Here is a 14980-nt window from a genome sequence, read left to right as displayed (position 1 = left end):
TCATCTTTACCTACGTACAGGGTTTCTACAGGTTTCATCAAGTCAAATTTAAGACTTTTTAAGACCCTTTTAAGACCATATTGAAAATTATTTCAGACTTGCAAAAGGCTAAATGCCAAAGATTTTTTTTTAATAGCCAAGTTAAAACCCTAAAAAACATTAAATACAAGTGTTAATGTAAGGATGATAATAAAACCATGTTAATAGTTAATAAATAAACGTTTCTTAAAACTTTTATTAAAATATATTGTTAATGATTGGATGGGTGTTGGCCCAATTGGGTAAAGGTTGAAATGAAAAAAATTAAGACCCCTTTAAAATGATTTAAGACCTACAGCACAATATTTCCGTGGATTTAAGACTATTTACGGCCTAAAATTTGGTTTTTGAAATTTAAAATTTTTTAAGACTCTGCAGATACCCTGTACGTAAATCCACCACAGGCTGCTATCGACTGACTGACTGACTGACCTACCCTCCTCCTTTCCTAAACCCAACCAATAGTGTTTTTAAAAGCACTGATTGACCAGCGCCCACTCACTTCTCTAAACCCAACCTAAGGTTTAAAAATGCAATCCAAAAAAAAGCCCTCGCCTGATTTTTACCATGATTTTTACCTTTTACCACATTCTCACCCAGTCAATTTTTGTAAATTGCACTGTATTTGACTGTAATCTGAACTGTATTTTACTGTAGGACAGTTATACAGTATGTTACTGTGTTTTAAAGTTGCATTGTTAAAAGTATGTATATTTCATACTGTATATTTTACAGTAAAGATAAACAATACTCTAAATGCATAGAGCAAGATGCTGTAAATGCAAATACAGAATTTGCTGTATCTTGTATCTTCACAGTAAGTTACTAGTGAACTGCTGCAAATTGTTAACAGTGTAGGCAGACATACAAGATATTTTGTGAAATATCTGTTTTCCTTAAGGCTGATCTGTACTTCTGCGTCAAGCGCATGCGTATGGTCTGGTGCAGCCTGTGACTAGTCATCTTGGTCACGCTGATGAGTATCAGCACAGTTTAAATTTACTAGAATGTCTATGTTAAGCTGCTTTGACACAATACACATTTTAAAAGCGATATAGAAATAAAGATGAATTGAGTTTAATTGCAGAGCAACACAAACAGCACACAGAAGTATAAATTAGAGTAAATACAGGAAACAGAGAGTGGAATTCAATATATTTAAAGACCTTTTTAAACACTATTTCCATACATTTTAGAACCTTATAACCACTTTTCATCCGGACACACTGTTGAGATTTTAATTTACAGTATATATACTAGATATCAATGTAAAAAACTAAGCCAAAACTAAAACATTACTCATAAGCCGAATAAAAATGTAATAAATCTAGCTAATTCAGCAGGTATAGAACTGCAGAAATAATGGTGATGCCTTGATCACTGCAGTAAACAAAGCAGCATGATGTCAAATCTAGCAGGATTTCATTGATTTCATGAACTACACAACATCCTGATATTCACAGATTTAATTGAGGCAAACTAGCATACAACCATACAATGCATAATCAAAATGATATAAGATTTAATACTTTGCAAAATAGCAGGACTTTTTAATACTTTTTAAAGGCCTGAAATTTTTCTACATTGATTTATCAACTTTTAATACTTTTTAAGACCCCGCAGACACCCTGATAAATGTACGACTATGCTCGAAGCATGGTCACAGCAATCGCTCGACAAAGAAGTATAAATCAGTCTTTATTTGTTCGTTTTTTTCCATACAGCGAGTAACCAAATCTATTTAATGCAAAACTGGTTATCATCAATCTTAAAGAAATAGGGCCCTATCATGCATCTGGCGCAAGTTTGCTCGCACCTGTTTGCTAGTTTCAGCTCAGCGCAAGAGTCGTTTTGACGTTTTGCAGCACGCTGTTTAAATAGCAAACGCATTTGCGCTCGTATGTGCGCCCATAGGCGTTCTGCTCTAAAAAAAAAAAAAAAGGAGGCGTGTAAAAATTTACATTTGCTATTTTAGGGGCTAAAATACATTGTTCAATAGACCAGTGGAGAGGAGGTCTACAGTCCAGTGCAGAGCGCGTTAGTTGTGCGCCTCGCTTAGACACTGCTTAATACACACAGGATGTACAGCAATACGCAAATATCTTGACAAATGAAAAATAATTAAAGGATTAAAATATTACAAAAAATATTATTTTGTAGCCTACATAAATATAAATACCATACTTTCATGTCTTCTTCATCTCGGGGGGCCTTTTTCAGTTTATTCATGACCATTTGCTTTTGTACAATGTAATTATTAGTAGCAGTATTATTTATTATATGCATATGTATATTTGTTTTATTAAAAACAAGCTTAGATTGGTCGACCTGTCAGGTTTTAGACCATATGGGGCATAGCATGTTTATTTGGATAGAACTAAGCTTTTTGATCACACTTCATTATTATTGTTCATTTATTCGTTTGCTGAAAATTATAACTAGATTTAAAAATAGTTTTGAAACAAATCTTTGCGCTTAATAAACAAAATTAATTATGTGGAGGCTAATGGATGTCTGAGTGTACAACACGTTTCCCTATTCACGAGAGTAAAAGCGAAAGTAAATAATGAGGAGGCTCATTCTCTCATTGTCGCGCTGTAGATGCTCTGTTTAACTGTTTTCTCACTAGTGAAGCACTCAGTTTTTCCACTTACAAAGTCCGCCATGTAAATAGCAAATGCACTATGGCGCGGCGCAACTGACTCTTAAAGGGAAAGGCAGATAAGACTCTGATTGGTTTATTCTCAAAACACACCCAGAACTCATTAAGAGAATAAGCTCAGCCCTGTTAGACCAGGCACAAAGCGGATTTTTGGCCTTAATGATTTTGCACCCTGCGCTTTGGACTTTGCGCATGGATCGTCAAAATAGAGCCCATAATCTTGATAAAGTCACATACAGGTATGGTAAACAAAAAATTTTTTTTTTCATATTTGGATGAACTTTCAAAACAACAATTAAAAATACATTTTTCATAGAATTTTGTGTTTTTTTTAATCCTATTGCCACCTGTTTCTCAACAGGCCATCTGAGGGCATGGTGCTGCAGTGATTTCACCAAGTTTTTTGTCTGCTTTGTGCCCTGTTCTGTAACACTCTGCTTATTGTTTTATTTGCTCATCTGGTCAGCCATTCTGATAATATTTTGTCTGAAGACACGGATGTTGATGGCACTTGCAATGTGCCGAGTTTGTCTTCTGCTCAAATATTTTTAGAAACGGCACGCTTGTCCTCCAGCTTGACTGTCCGGTGTTTTGAGAGCTGTGTGCTGTTTGCTTGTCTTTACCGTGTTTAGTCTAAAATCCGCTGCCCACCCGAGAGAGAGACTGCAGTCCGGTCCCGAATGAGTGTACTGACCCATCACTGCAGGTGCTGGCGTCCTAGAGCAAACAAACACATTTGAGGTAAATTTGGTTTAACATTTATTCGTTCATTCTGACTTTCTCCTTTAATAGTATAATTTCAGAAAAGTATCCTTTGCAAATTCCAAACTGTGAAATCATATTAGTAGCCATGACTATCAAAGTACAACATACTTGCATGTGATTTCATGCCGAATATTCAAACTACCAAAGTAAACGATATATGAAGCTTGTCACAAGTTGTCACTGAAAGAATGCACAAATATTAAACCAACAATACCTAAATTGAGGTACAGTTGGTTTTTACATTCATACGTTTGGACTTTCTCAATAATATAATTTCAGAAGATTATTCTTTGCTAATACTAAATAGTGAAATCATATTAGCAACCAATAACTATCAAAGTCATGTAACAGTACTATTCAACTCGTTTAGTTTTGCCTTCATTCATTTTTTATTTCAGATTTGACATAAAGCGCGTCTCTCCAAACACATTATTTATTTACAACACGTTTTTAAACATAATAGTTTAACTAACTATTGTCTAATAACTATTTATTTTTCCCATGGTGAGCATAATATTTTACTAATTATTTTGCAAGATAGTTGTATTCAGACCCTTTAAGTCCCTTTAAGTAAATTAGAGTCTTTGATTTAGATTAAAGTGTAATTTAATGACTTAATTGGGTTATGTTAACTGAGAAAGTTGGAATAATTAGTCAAGTTATTTTGTAACTGATTTGTTGTGTATATCAAAAAATATACCGTAAATATTTCTTAAGGAGGCTAATAATACTGACCTTAAAACAGTTTTTTTTAATAATTAAAAACTGCTTTTATTCAAGAAAAAATAATAAGAAGAAATAAGACTTTTTATGACTACAGAAGTTTTTTTTTTTTCATAGGAAACACTGTGGAAATTTTCTTGGTTTGTTAAAGATCACTTGGGAAACATTGTTTTGGGAGGGCAAAATAAATTGACTTTAACTGTAGACCTATCTGTTAAAGTTTACAGGTGCAACAATGTGCCTTGAAGTACTTGTATGAAATGAAGTACCAATGTTAGAAATGTGTTATCCTACACCAATACAAAGTTGCTTGTCAAATAAATTAACAAGGAAGATTAATTTGAGTTTACGTTATTTAATCATCTTGTTTATAAAGACTGCAGAGTGATGCATGGAAAAATAGTTTAGAATAACTGTTTAAGTATTTTGTAATGCATGTTAAAATGTGCCCCCCAAAAAAACAAGTGGCCCTTGCCCGGCCCTTCCAGTTAGTCTGGTCTAGAACTGCCACTGCTTTTTATTGTCTTAGTGTTATTAGACTGTTATTAAACATTTTAACGGTTTAAAATCAGTTTTTGCCTTAACATTATTTTTTTTCATGTTAATACTCTTTATTGCAATCTTTATCTTAATGGGCAGTGAATTTACTTTACTAATAACACAAAACGTACAAAAGTAGCAAACATTACTTTACATGTTTCATTATACAGCATGTAGCTCTGAGCTCAGAAAGTTCCCAAAATATTATTTTATCCGATATTTTCTTAAAGGGAAATGAATGTGTGGGTTATTTATATGGCAGTTAAATACAGAGCTTCTCTATAAAAAAAGGTGAAAAAACACCTGCAAGTTCTGAAAGAGATCCAACCTCAGCCAGGTAAGGAACTTACTCAAAAGTGAAATCTTTAATTCTGTTTATTTACTTGAGTAAATGTGTGTAAATCTAAATTTATTCCGTTTTTTTTTATTAATTACATTAATATTATTGACATATGAAATTGTTAATCTGATTTATGTACAATGCAGTTTGTACATTAATTTTTTCTGTGTTTTAGTAGAGATATGAGACACTTGCTTTGTTTACCAAATAAACTGAATCTAATTGGATTTGCAATTTAAACATTAAATAAAAGTTTAAAAATATATAACTTTTTATTTGACATGTTAAGGTTTTGATACTCCCAAAATAATTCAGCAGAAATCCGCAGATTCCGCCAAAAGTAATATAACAAATCATTTTCCAAGTAACCAAGTACTTCAATTAGTTTCTTTTTTGGGGGGAGTAACTCAATATTTTAATGCACTACTTTCAAAAGTAACTTAACTTCCCCTAACACTGCTTGCATATTCAGACCAAATATTCAAAGTAGCTACCATGGTAAACAATATAGGGAGCATGTCACAGTTGTCACTGAGCAAATATGTGCGAATATAAAACCAACGTTACCTCAATAACAAACAAAGATATTTGCCACTCCATCATTTTCAGCACCTTGCTGTTTGATCCCGTGTTTTGCCTGTGAAGACAAGACTGTCATAAATGTTTACCGTCACAGAATGGTGGCCATGTTTTTCTCATTACGAGCTCGGACAACTTTTTTAAGAGCGCGCGCAAACACAACCCACATCAATTTATGCCTGTTGTGTTAGTCCAAATTACACAGGTGACCTATCGCCTTCCGGGCTCTAAGAGATCAAAACTGGAGCGGGACGGGAGGGAATTCACCCCCTCGGAGCAAGTTTAATTTCTGCCCCCCTTCAGATGGTTCACACCGCAATTCCCCGCGGCTGCGATAACTGTGTGAAGGGACTGTATGTTTTATCCCGCTGCCTTCACATGAGGAAGTCATTAACATCTTCGTGCATCTCTGCTCTGTAATCTCCCACAACCGGCGATTCCTTCAGCCGTAAGAAGACAACAACAAAATGCTGAGAATTATCCATTTACCTCAGGTAGATAGCCTGATAAGAGCTGTTTGGTGATGCAAGTTGCTTGTTGTAGCAAAAAAATAAAAATAAAAACGTCTGTCATCAATTTTTCATACCATTCATCATTCAATTATTATTATTTTATTCGGTTGAACACATAAAATTATAATAATTTAACTAGGATAATATTTAACTAAGACTAAGATGGAAAAAACGTGCTCATGCCTTTTTTTCTTTTAGTTTTAACAGATCTCGCAATGATAAAATTCAGTGTGATGGGACAGTGTCCTGGCATTTTATCCCATACATCAGATTATGCTATCAACACTGTATTTGAATGGTTCTTCTGAGGTTGGGGTTGGGGATTAGGTTAGGGCAATATTACAGCTTCATATCACACTAATCCACATTAAAATTTACACATCTTTGGAGATATTTTTGTTGTCCAAACATAATTTTCCCATATTATATGGCGCAGTTGCACCTGAAACAGTAGCAACAGTGTAGTTGCAGTCAAACTGGTAAAAAAACAGACCTGCAGAAGTCTAAAAACCCAGAAATTTGATATATATCTCCCGCAGCATTTCACAGGTACATATGACTGTCGCCATCTTTCAAACAAGCCCAAGTATGAGGTAGCATATTGACCTTATTCTCCGCAGACGAGCGGGCGCTGCCATTTGAATCTTTTTGGCACGAGACTTCCTGTCTCATTCACTTCCATTCATTTTTAGACATTAAAAACTGCTTGTTTCGCTGTTTGATGTTGCAAACTGATATTTCCTTGTTATATTATTCTACTTGGTCTGTATAGTCATGCAAACATTTGTTTGTAGAGCAAGTAGTTTGACCAATTTTTGCCGTTTATTATTCCTTGTCATTTCTCCCATAGGCGACTGAAACGGAAGTTCTAAGACAATCACGAAAACAGGCACACTTCCGCATTTTAGAATAAGGTCATGTTTATGGGGTATCAAAATGCATCATCAAAATGTGCTACCTACTTTTTAAATGGGAGGTAGGACAATCTGACAAGGTTGGACAAATCGTTAACGGACATTGTATAACATCTGAAATGTTGTTTTGATCAATCTAAAATGCTTTAATCAAAGTGGATTGGTATTGTTACCACACAGAACAATCTTGAGTGACTGCACTCTCGAAGAGGTCTTGTGCCTCCAAAAGCCACCACGCGTTCATTGCGTTTGTTGTTCTAAGAGGTAAGTAATTTATTTTAAAAGATATCCATTGACTCATGAAAAGGTGGTTCATTCACTGCTGTTTTATGCGATGTTACAGTTTTGTGCACAACTCTAATATGCATTGTTGGATGGAAACATAGCTTCTAGCTTCCACTTTTCCTACAATGGATTGTCATATGTTTCCATCTAAAAATCTGAATTAAATTTATGCGCAAAACTGGATTATCACATGAAAGAATAAAGCAGCATTTCCATCCAATGAGTCAAAGAGAGCAAAATCGTGACTTCCTGATTAACTGGCGCCAAATATCAAAAATAAAAACAGAATTTGCTGTGGTAGGAGAAGCTGCATGAATCTTTTCTTTATTTAATAAATGACTTGCATATCAAAAGACAATGCCGACATGTGATGAACGTGTGTTGGCGTTAAAAGGTGTAAAATGCGAAGCACAGACGCTCTTGACAAGGTAATTAATGATGTAATAACATCAATACTAAAATGGTTAAGGTGTTTTACAATGACCAAAACAACATTTCAGATGTTTTACAGTGTACTCAGCCTGCTGGTTTGTCCATTCACACACATTTATATCATCACATGATCTCTTATAACATAATCACATGGCTTTTTAATGCACATGTACTTGAATTTGTTTGGTACAAGTGTTTCCACCGTAGTTTATGTGCATTTTTATTACTGAATAAAAAGTTTATCTTACTCGGTTATGCGCATACATTTTTAAAGCGCATTTTCAATCAATTTTGAAACAATGTGCCCAATAAATGAGTAAGGGAGTGCGGGGCACAAAGTAACGCGGGGTTAAATGTAACATGGAGTTTTAAGGTATTTGCTTATTTTTGGCATGCTTCCAAGGTTTTCACCACAGTGTCGGCAGACGTCTTTATGCCAAATATTGAAAAAGTTCAGCAAAATTTAGATGAGAAACACAGGAGAAACCATTTTTGCAGCATAAAAGTATTTTTTTATTATAGTCAATACTTTTTTTTATTTAAAAAAATCTGTGAAAGTATAATTGTGAAATCTTATATTGTTGTGATCACCGATTTTTAAAAAATGAAAAATATTAACTATAATGAAAAATACTTTTATGCTACAAAAATGGTTTCTCCTGTGTTTCTCATCTAAATTTTGCTGAACTTTTTCAATAATTGTCAGAAAGACGTCTGCCAGCACTGTGGTGAAAACATGCCACGGTTAACCGTGAGCAAATACCTTAAAACTTTGTGTTACATTTTACCCCGGGTCACTTTGTGCCCCGTGCTCCCCTAATGGTTTATTTTCGAGTATAAATAATCTAGTAACTTTATAATATATGTTTCTTATATCTTCAGAATTGTGGCTGGAAGGGCATCTGCTGCATAAGACGCATGCCAGAGTAATTGGCGGTTCATTCTTCTGTGGCAACCCCTGATAAATGGGACTAAGCTGAGAGATGGTGAGATATCTTCAGAACGGTGAGGTGTTTGTATTGATGCATGGCTGACAAAAATGCAAACTGAATCCTCACATGTCAGCCATTATAAACAGAAACTTCATTTGTCATTTTGTGTATTTTTGTGGATTGCCAGCAGAGGGCTTTAATTTATCAGATGAGTGGGCTGCTTACACATGTAACAGAGTTCAGTTAATGTATAGTCATAATAGAAGTACTGTAATATAGTGAAGTAGTGTAATATACTGAAATATAGTATAGTTATTTCCTTCAGTATATCATGCAGACCATACTTTTTGCTATGGGTGTCCTAAATAGTTTTTGTTTTTTATCCAGCCATGACTAGGACAAGCAAAAACATAATGTGAGTTGATTGCTTTCTAGGAAATGTGTTTTTCACATTGAAAGTGAAAATGCTGCATCTGATAGCATTGTAATTATGTGTAGTAAGTCACGTTAGAAAACTCCTACCCAGTGGTGCCCCCAGAAAATTTTCTTAGGGGTGGCCAGAAGAGGCCACATCAAATGGGGTGGCACACAAAAAATTTTATTTAGCGTAATGTTATATTTTTGTTTCTGGTAAATGAAATAATTTGATTTTAATTTGTTTAATTACTCTTAAAATATCACAAATTATTCCTTGAAATAATTCAGAAAGTACAATAAGTGTGCAAACAAAATAAAAATCAAGTTTAAGTTCAAAAACACTTTTTATATAAATAACTTTTCAGTTATTTTTCATATACTTTTATTGTACAGCATACGGTATATGCCATGTCTAAATGTAATGAAGATTAATGAGTTAATTAATAAAACTAACAACTGAACAAACTGAACAAAAGGCATTACTGTATACACACACACTCACTATGCAGACCCTAATAAAATCATTTATCCATATTACTTTTTGAGCCACTTTATTAATGCAGCTTCTTCTATTGATGTACCTTAAGGTAAATATTAAATTGCCACTGCTGTCCACTGAAGGTGTGTGCGTGCTGTCAACGACGATTGGGGAGGCCCGCAGTGGCGGTTCTAGTTTAAATGACACCCTGGGCAAGCCAACCAACCCCCACCCCTTTTAAATTGTTGGATTTATTTTTCAATAAATATAAAAATTTATTTATATTTATTCTAAATAAATTCAATTATTATTAATATGATTATACAATTATTATTCTGGAAAAAAAAAAACAGAAATCAATCCTAAATGTTACTGGAAACATGTAACAACTGGAGTGATATGCCAAGACCACTTTAAAAAAATCTTTTGCATGAATATTAGTTATGACAATTCCAAAAAATACAAAAAAATATATGTTTTATATAATTGTCTGTGGTCTTAGACCCGACTCAATGCCGAGATTTAATGTTATAAATTCTTAGCTCCCTGACTCATTACTCCTGACTCATGGCTCTGCTTTATAGACATGTTTAGTGAAAATAACATCATCATATTAATATATAAACTTTAGTTTTATATTTTAGCAACACGATAATGGGTTTCTGCGTGCATGCGTCGGTTTGCTTTCACCAGCGTTGTTTCGGTTGCACATATAGAGAACAACAAACGTGTGCAATTGATGCACTGTGAACAGCCCCTAACGTCTTTATTCTGGGATTACCACTCTAATACACTTGTATAAAGTAAATTGTTTCCCAATGCTTTTACTTAGGGAAGTTTTTTTTTTTATCTATTTTTTATTTATTTATTTATTTATTTTATTTTTTGCAACGTCTCCGCGTGCCGACCTCTGCAAGATGCCCCTATTGCCCATGCCTAAATCCCCCACTGGGGGAGGGACAGTGAATCAGCTACGTCAGTGGCACCAACAATAATTTACTGGCTGCAGTTTATTTATTTATTGAAATATTGGGAATTTACAAGTACATTTAAATTAATAATGTCAACAGCAAAATCATATTGGAGAGGCCACAGGGGTGGCCAGAGTTTACCCAGGGATAGCTCTTGCCCTACCACAGCATAATCTCTGATGCAAATGCTATACTTAGATGTGTAATAAACATTTAAAATGTTCTGATAGATGTAGTAATTGTATTAAGTTCTATATAAGTTCAATATAAATATATCTGGTTCTATACAGAGTTAAAGTCAATTTTTACTTTTTCAAATATTTCCCAAATTATGTTTAATAAAGCAAGGAATTTTTTACAGTATTTCCTATAATATTTTGTCGTCTAGAGAAAGTCTTATTTGTTTTATTTTTTGCAACAATAAAGGCAGTTTACATTAAAAAAAATAAAATAAACAATGCTGGTTTGTGTAATAATGAGTTGGAGTGAATAACAGCTCTTCACCTCAGTAGCCTGGTTCTTCTAATGAAGAGGAAAGGGGTCTGGTGTGTGAGTGTGTCGCGGTGTGAACCCACAGACGAGACAGGATCAGGTTTCTGCAGCCGGTCTGCACCTTATAGTTTAACCACTGGGCGTTATTGCTAGTAGCCTGATCCTCTGAAGGTGATAAACTTCTACTTGTTTATCTGTACAAGATAATTATTCCTGTGGTTTCACAGCAGCACATGTTGTTGTTTTTTAATATACAGTTGAAGTCTGAATTATAGTCCTTCTGTATATTTTTTTCTTACATTCTGTTTAACAGAAAGATGTTTTTTTTCAACATATTTCTAAACATAGTAGTTTTAATAACTCATTTCTAATCATTGATTTATTTTATCTTTGCCATGATGACAGTAAATAATATTTTACTGGATATTTTTCAAGACACTAGTATTCAGCTTAAAGTGCATTTTTAAGGGTTAACTGATTAGGTTACCAAGTTAGGGGTGTTAAGGCAAGTCATTGTATAACAATGGTTTGTTCTGTAGACTATTGAAAAAAATATATAGCTTAGGGCTAATAATATTGACTTTAAAATTGTTTAAAAAAAATAAATTCAACTTAACTGAAGACTTTCTCAGGAGGAAAACATATTATAGGTAATACTGTGAAAAATCCATTGCTCTGTTAAACTATTTTGGAAATTTTTTAAAAGAAAAAAAATCAAAAGGTAGCTAATAATTCTGACTTCAACTGCATATTTTATTTTATAAAAATCTTCTCTAAGCACAAAACAAAAATAATCACAGACGGTATACAAAAAAAATATATTATTATATTATACTAATTTATTATAAGAAAAAAACAAAACAGTTTACTCAAACATGCACCAGATACAGGAAAAAGTAGACTATTAACTCATACTAGGATGGAGGAATAATACTAAAATTGTCCTTGCTTACGTTTACAGTCTAAGAAATGATGGGTTATTCAAAGCCAAATTGGGAAAAAATATAGACAAACCCTAGAATACTTTTAAAACCCTATTTGGTCCTATTAATTTGTTTCAAAACATTAACCCAAGAGTTTGATTAGTCCCTATTACACCCAGAATTGGCTTGAAATAACCCAGAATTGTTTACGAGTGTATGAAAACTAGGTGAAAAAGTATACTTTCTGTACATCAAAATCCCCCTTTTAGCTGATAGTGTTAATGCTAACAGAGTCAAAGCATCCAAACCTGAATCAATCAATATCTGGACTACACTGCTTAATAAATTTCTTGCTGTCAATCCCAGTTTTAAGAGCAACAAATAATAACTTGACTTCTAGTTGATCATTTGAAAAAAGTGGCAAGGTAGATTTTTCTGATGAATCATCTGCTGAACCACATCCCAATCATCACAAATACTGCAGAAGACCTATTGGAACCAACATGGATCCAAGATTCTCATGGAAATCAGTCAAGTTTGGTGAAGGAAAAGTCATGGTCTGCAGAGTGGATGGCAACATCAACAACCTGATGTATCAAGACATTTGTGCTGCCCACATTACAAACCACAAAAGAGGGCAAACTCTTCGGCAGGATAGCGCTCCTTCTCATCCTTCAGCCTCCACATCAAAGCTCCTGAAAGCAAAGAAGGTCAATGTGCTCAAGGATTGGCCAGCACAGTCACCAGTCATGAACATTATTGAGAAGATGAAGGAGGAGGCATTGAAGATGAATCCAAAAAATGTTGATGAGCTCTGGGAGTCTTGCAAGTATGCTCTCTTTGCCATTCCAGATGACTTCATTAATACGTTATTTGAGTCTTTGCAGAAATGTATGGATGCAGTCCTTCAAGCTCATGGGAGTCATACACAATACTAATTCTTTTTCCAATGCACCCTGTCTATATATTCTATACTTTACATTATTTCTGTTAAGTGACAAGACTTTTGACTAAGCAAAGTCAGACGTTACTGTCCTAATTAAATCATTAAAAATCAAAGCATAATCATATTTTATTTTAGTAAATAAGTGTAATCTAGAGGCCTTCGCCTTTCATATAAGCCACTTCTGATACCATATGATCAACTAGAAGTCAAGTTATTATTTGTTGCTCCTAAAAATTGGGCAGGCGACAAAACTTTTGTTGGGTAGTGTAAATGTTTCTCAAAAAATATTTGAATACCACTGAAAAATAAAACTCTCAGAGAAGTCTCAGGGCAAACCCAAAAAAGTGTGAGCATGTATTTCCTTTGAGCTCTAGCATCTATCGCAAAAACTGAAGGAAAGATATTATTGAGATTAGTTTTGGTGTAATGTAACCAGTTTAACACAAATCACAACAGCCCATGTTATACATTGCTCAATCTGAGGCTGAGTAGTGATGACCGTGAATCATAATGCAGAGTTATGCAAAGCAACGCTGAGTAAGAGAGGTAATTTCCATGGCCTGGTCTGCATTTGTACTCTACACCAGCTTTTACAGCCACTTTAGTGTTTTAAGCCATTTTCTTGTCTAGTTTGATTCTGCCTCTAAAGAGCAGCGGAAATCTCCCCAGCGGTGGAGAGACTGGAGGAATTTTCGGGAAGGGGGGCGATGGTGTTTTTGGAATGATTGTGGCTGAGAAGTGTTTTTTGGTGCTTCCCGGGATGAAGGGAGAGGTGGTGCTGCTGGCAATGGAAAACTGAAAGTCTGTTCCCTCTCACGCTTAATGGATGATAATAATAATAATAAGGATAATTTGTATGCCGCTTTTTTCGACGCTCGAGGTCATTTCAATGTGAAATTACAGGAAGTTTCATTCAGAAATTCAGAAGTGAAATTCAGAAATAGAAATGAATGAAAGTACAATAGGTTTTTTGAAAACTTTGAGTAGCGGCTGAGAAAAATTGCTAGTCTTGAGGGTTAAAATAGTATAGAGTCCTTATATTATAAAGATTATTTTGATTTCATGTACGTTACTTGTTTGTTGAGCTGTTGCTACACACATTTCACACTGAATTAGAAATTTTTATGCAAAACGTTGAAGAATAAATTCCATCTCATGTTGTGTCAATCACATTTACGCAGTAGGTCCAAAACTTTCATACGCCATTAAAAACTCAGTTTCATTGCCTGCCGCGCATCTTTGGTGACGGCCCATGCGCAAAGCGGAAAGAGTAGGGCGCAAATGCATTCAGGGCATGTCAGAATACACTTTTACTATTTTAAGGACGGGAAAATCCGCTTTGCGCCGTGGCGCATGGTCTAACAGGGTTGAGTTTATTTTCTTAATGAGTTATAGGTGTGTTTTGAGAACTAACCAATCAGAGTCTCATCTCCCATTCCCTTTAAGAGTCAATTGCGTCGAGTCTTGCGCCACATTGCGCCGGTTGTATGATAGGGCCCCTTTTTTTTTTTTTTTTTGACTGCCAGTCTCAGTTCAGGATTAAATAGTTCGCTGACATTTTTGTTATGTGGCTGCAGTATCACAAGCATATTATCTCAATGCCACTGATTTTATAAATAAGGTTTCTGTGGGGGATTTTTTTGTGTACAATAAGAATTCCAGACTTCAGTGTGCAAAGACCTTTATTAGGCAGTTATGGGTATGCTAGTGGTTGCAATCGTTAGACAAGCAAAATGCTGGTTACTTGCTGGTTGGTTGGTTAGTGTGATGGTTAAATTTGTTAGACAGCTAGACAGTGGTTAGTTGGTTCATTCATAATTTTTATGTTACAGTTATCTATTAGTAGCTGTAGTTATCTATTGTTTTGATTGTTGGTTGCTTAGTTAATCTTTATCTAGGGTTGTCTCAGCCTATTTCAGGTATTGGCAAAAACGTGGCTAATTTGTACAAAATGAATAATACAATTTCATTCATATGAAAGCATTAGAGTTTTAAAAAGAGACATAACCTTAAACCCAAATGCTAAACGC

The 14980-nt window shown here is 34.5% G+C and overlaps 1 long non-coding RNA gene across 4 annotated transcripts in view; it reads right to left on the bottom strand.

Annotated features, from left to right (window-relative positions):
• The window catches only part of LOC141376202 (uncharacterized), a 55128-nt gene extending 48302 nt beyond the window's left edge, over window positions 1-6826 (bottom strand). Inside the window, exons 1-3 of one of the 4 annotated variants that reach the window (XR_012385627.1) lie at window positions 6767-6826; window positions 5637-5706; window positions 3325-3418 (exon numbers count right to left, since the gene is read on the bottom strand). This is a non-coding gene — a long non-coding RNA (uncharacterized lncRNA). Of the gene's footprint in view, window positions 1-1179; window positions 3419-5636; window positions 5707-5815; window positions 6132-6766 lie in introns of those variants that run through there. The other 3 variants (XR_012385625.1, XR_012385626.1, XR_012385624.1) reach the window with 3 other exon arrangements.
• Between the last annotated feature and the right edge of the window lie 8154 nt (window positions 6827-14980).

The sequence above is a fragment of the Danio rerio genome, chromosome 9 (assembly GCF_049306965.1).
Source record: "Danio rerio strain Tuebingen ecotype United States chromosome 9, GRCz12tu, whole genome shotgun sequence".
Taxonomy (NCBI): domain Eukaryota; kingdom Metazoa; phylum Chordata; class Actinopteri; order Cypriniformes; family Danionidae; genus Danio; species Danio rerio.
Note: the sequence above shows the minus strand (reverse complement) of the source record. Positions and strands in the feature narration are given on the sequence as shown.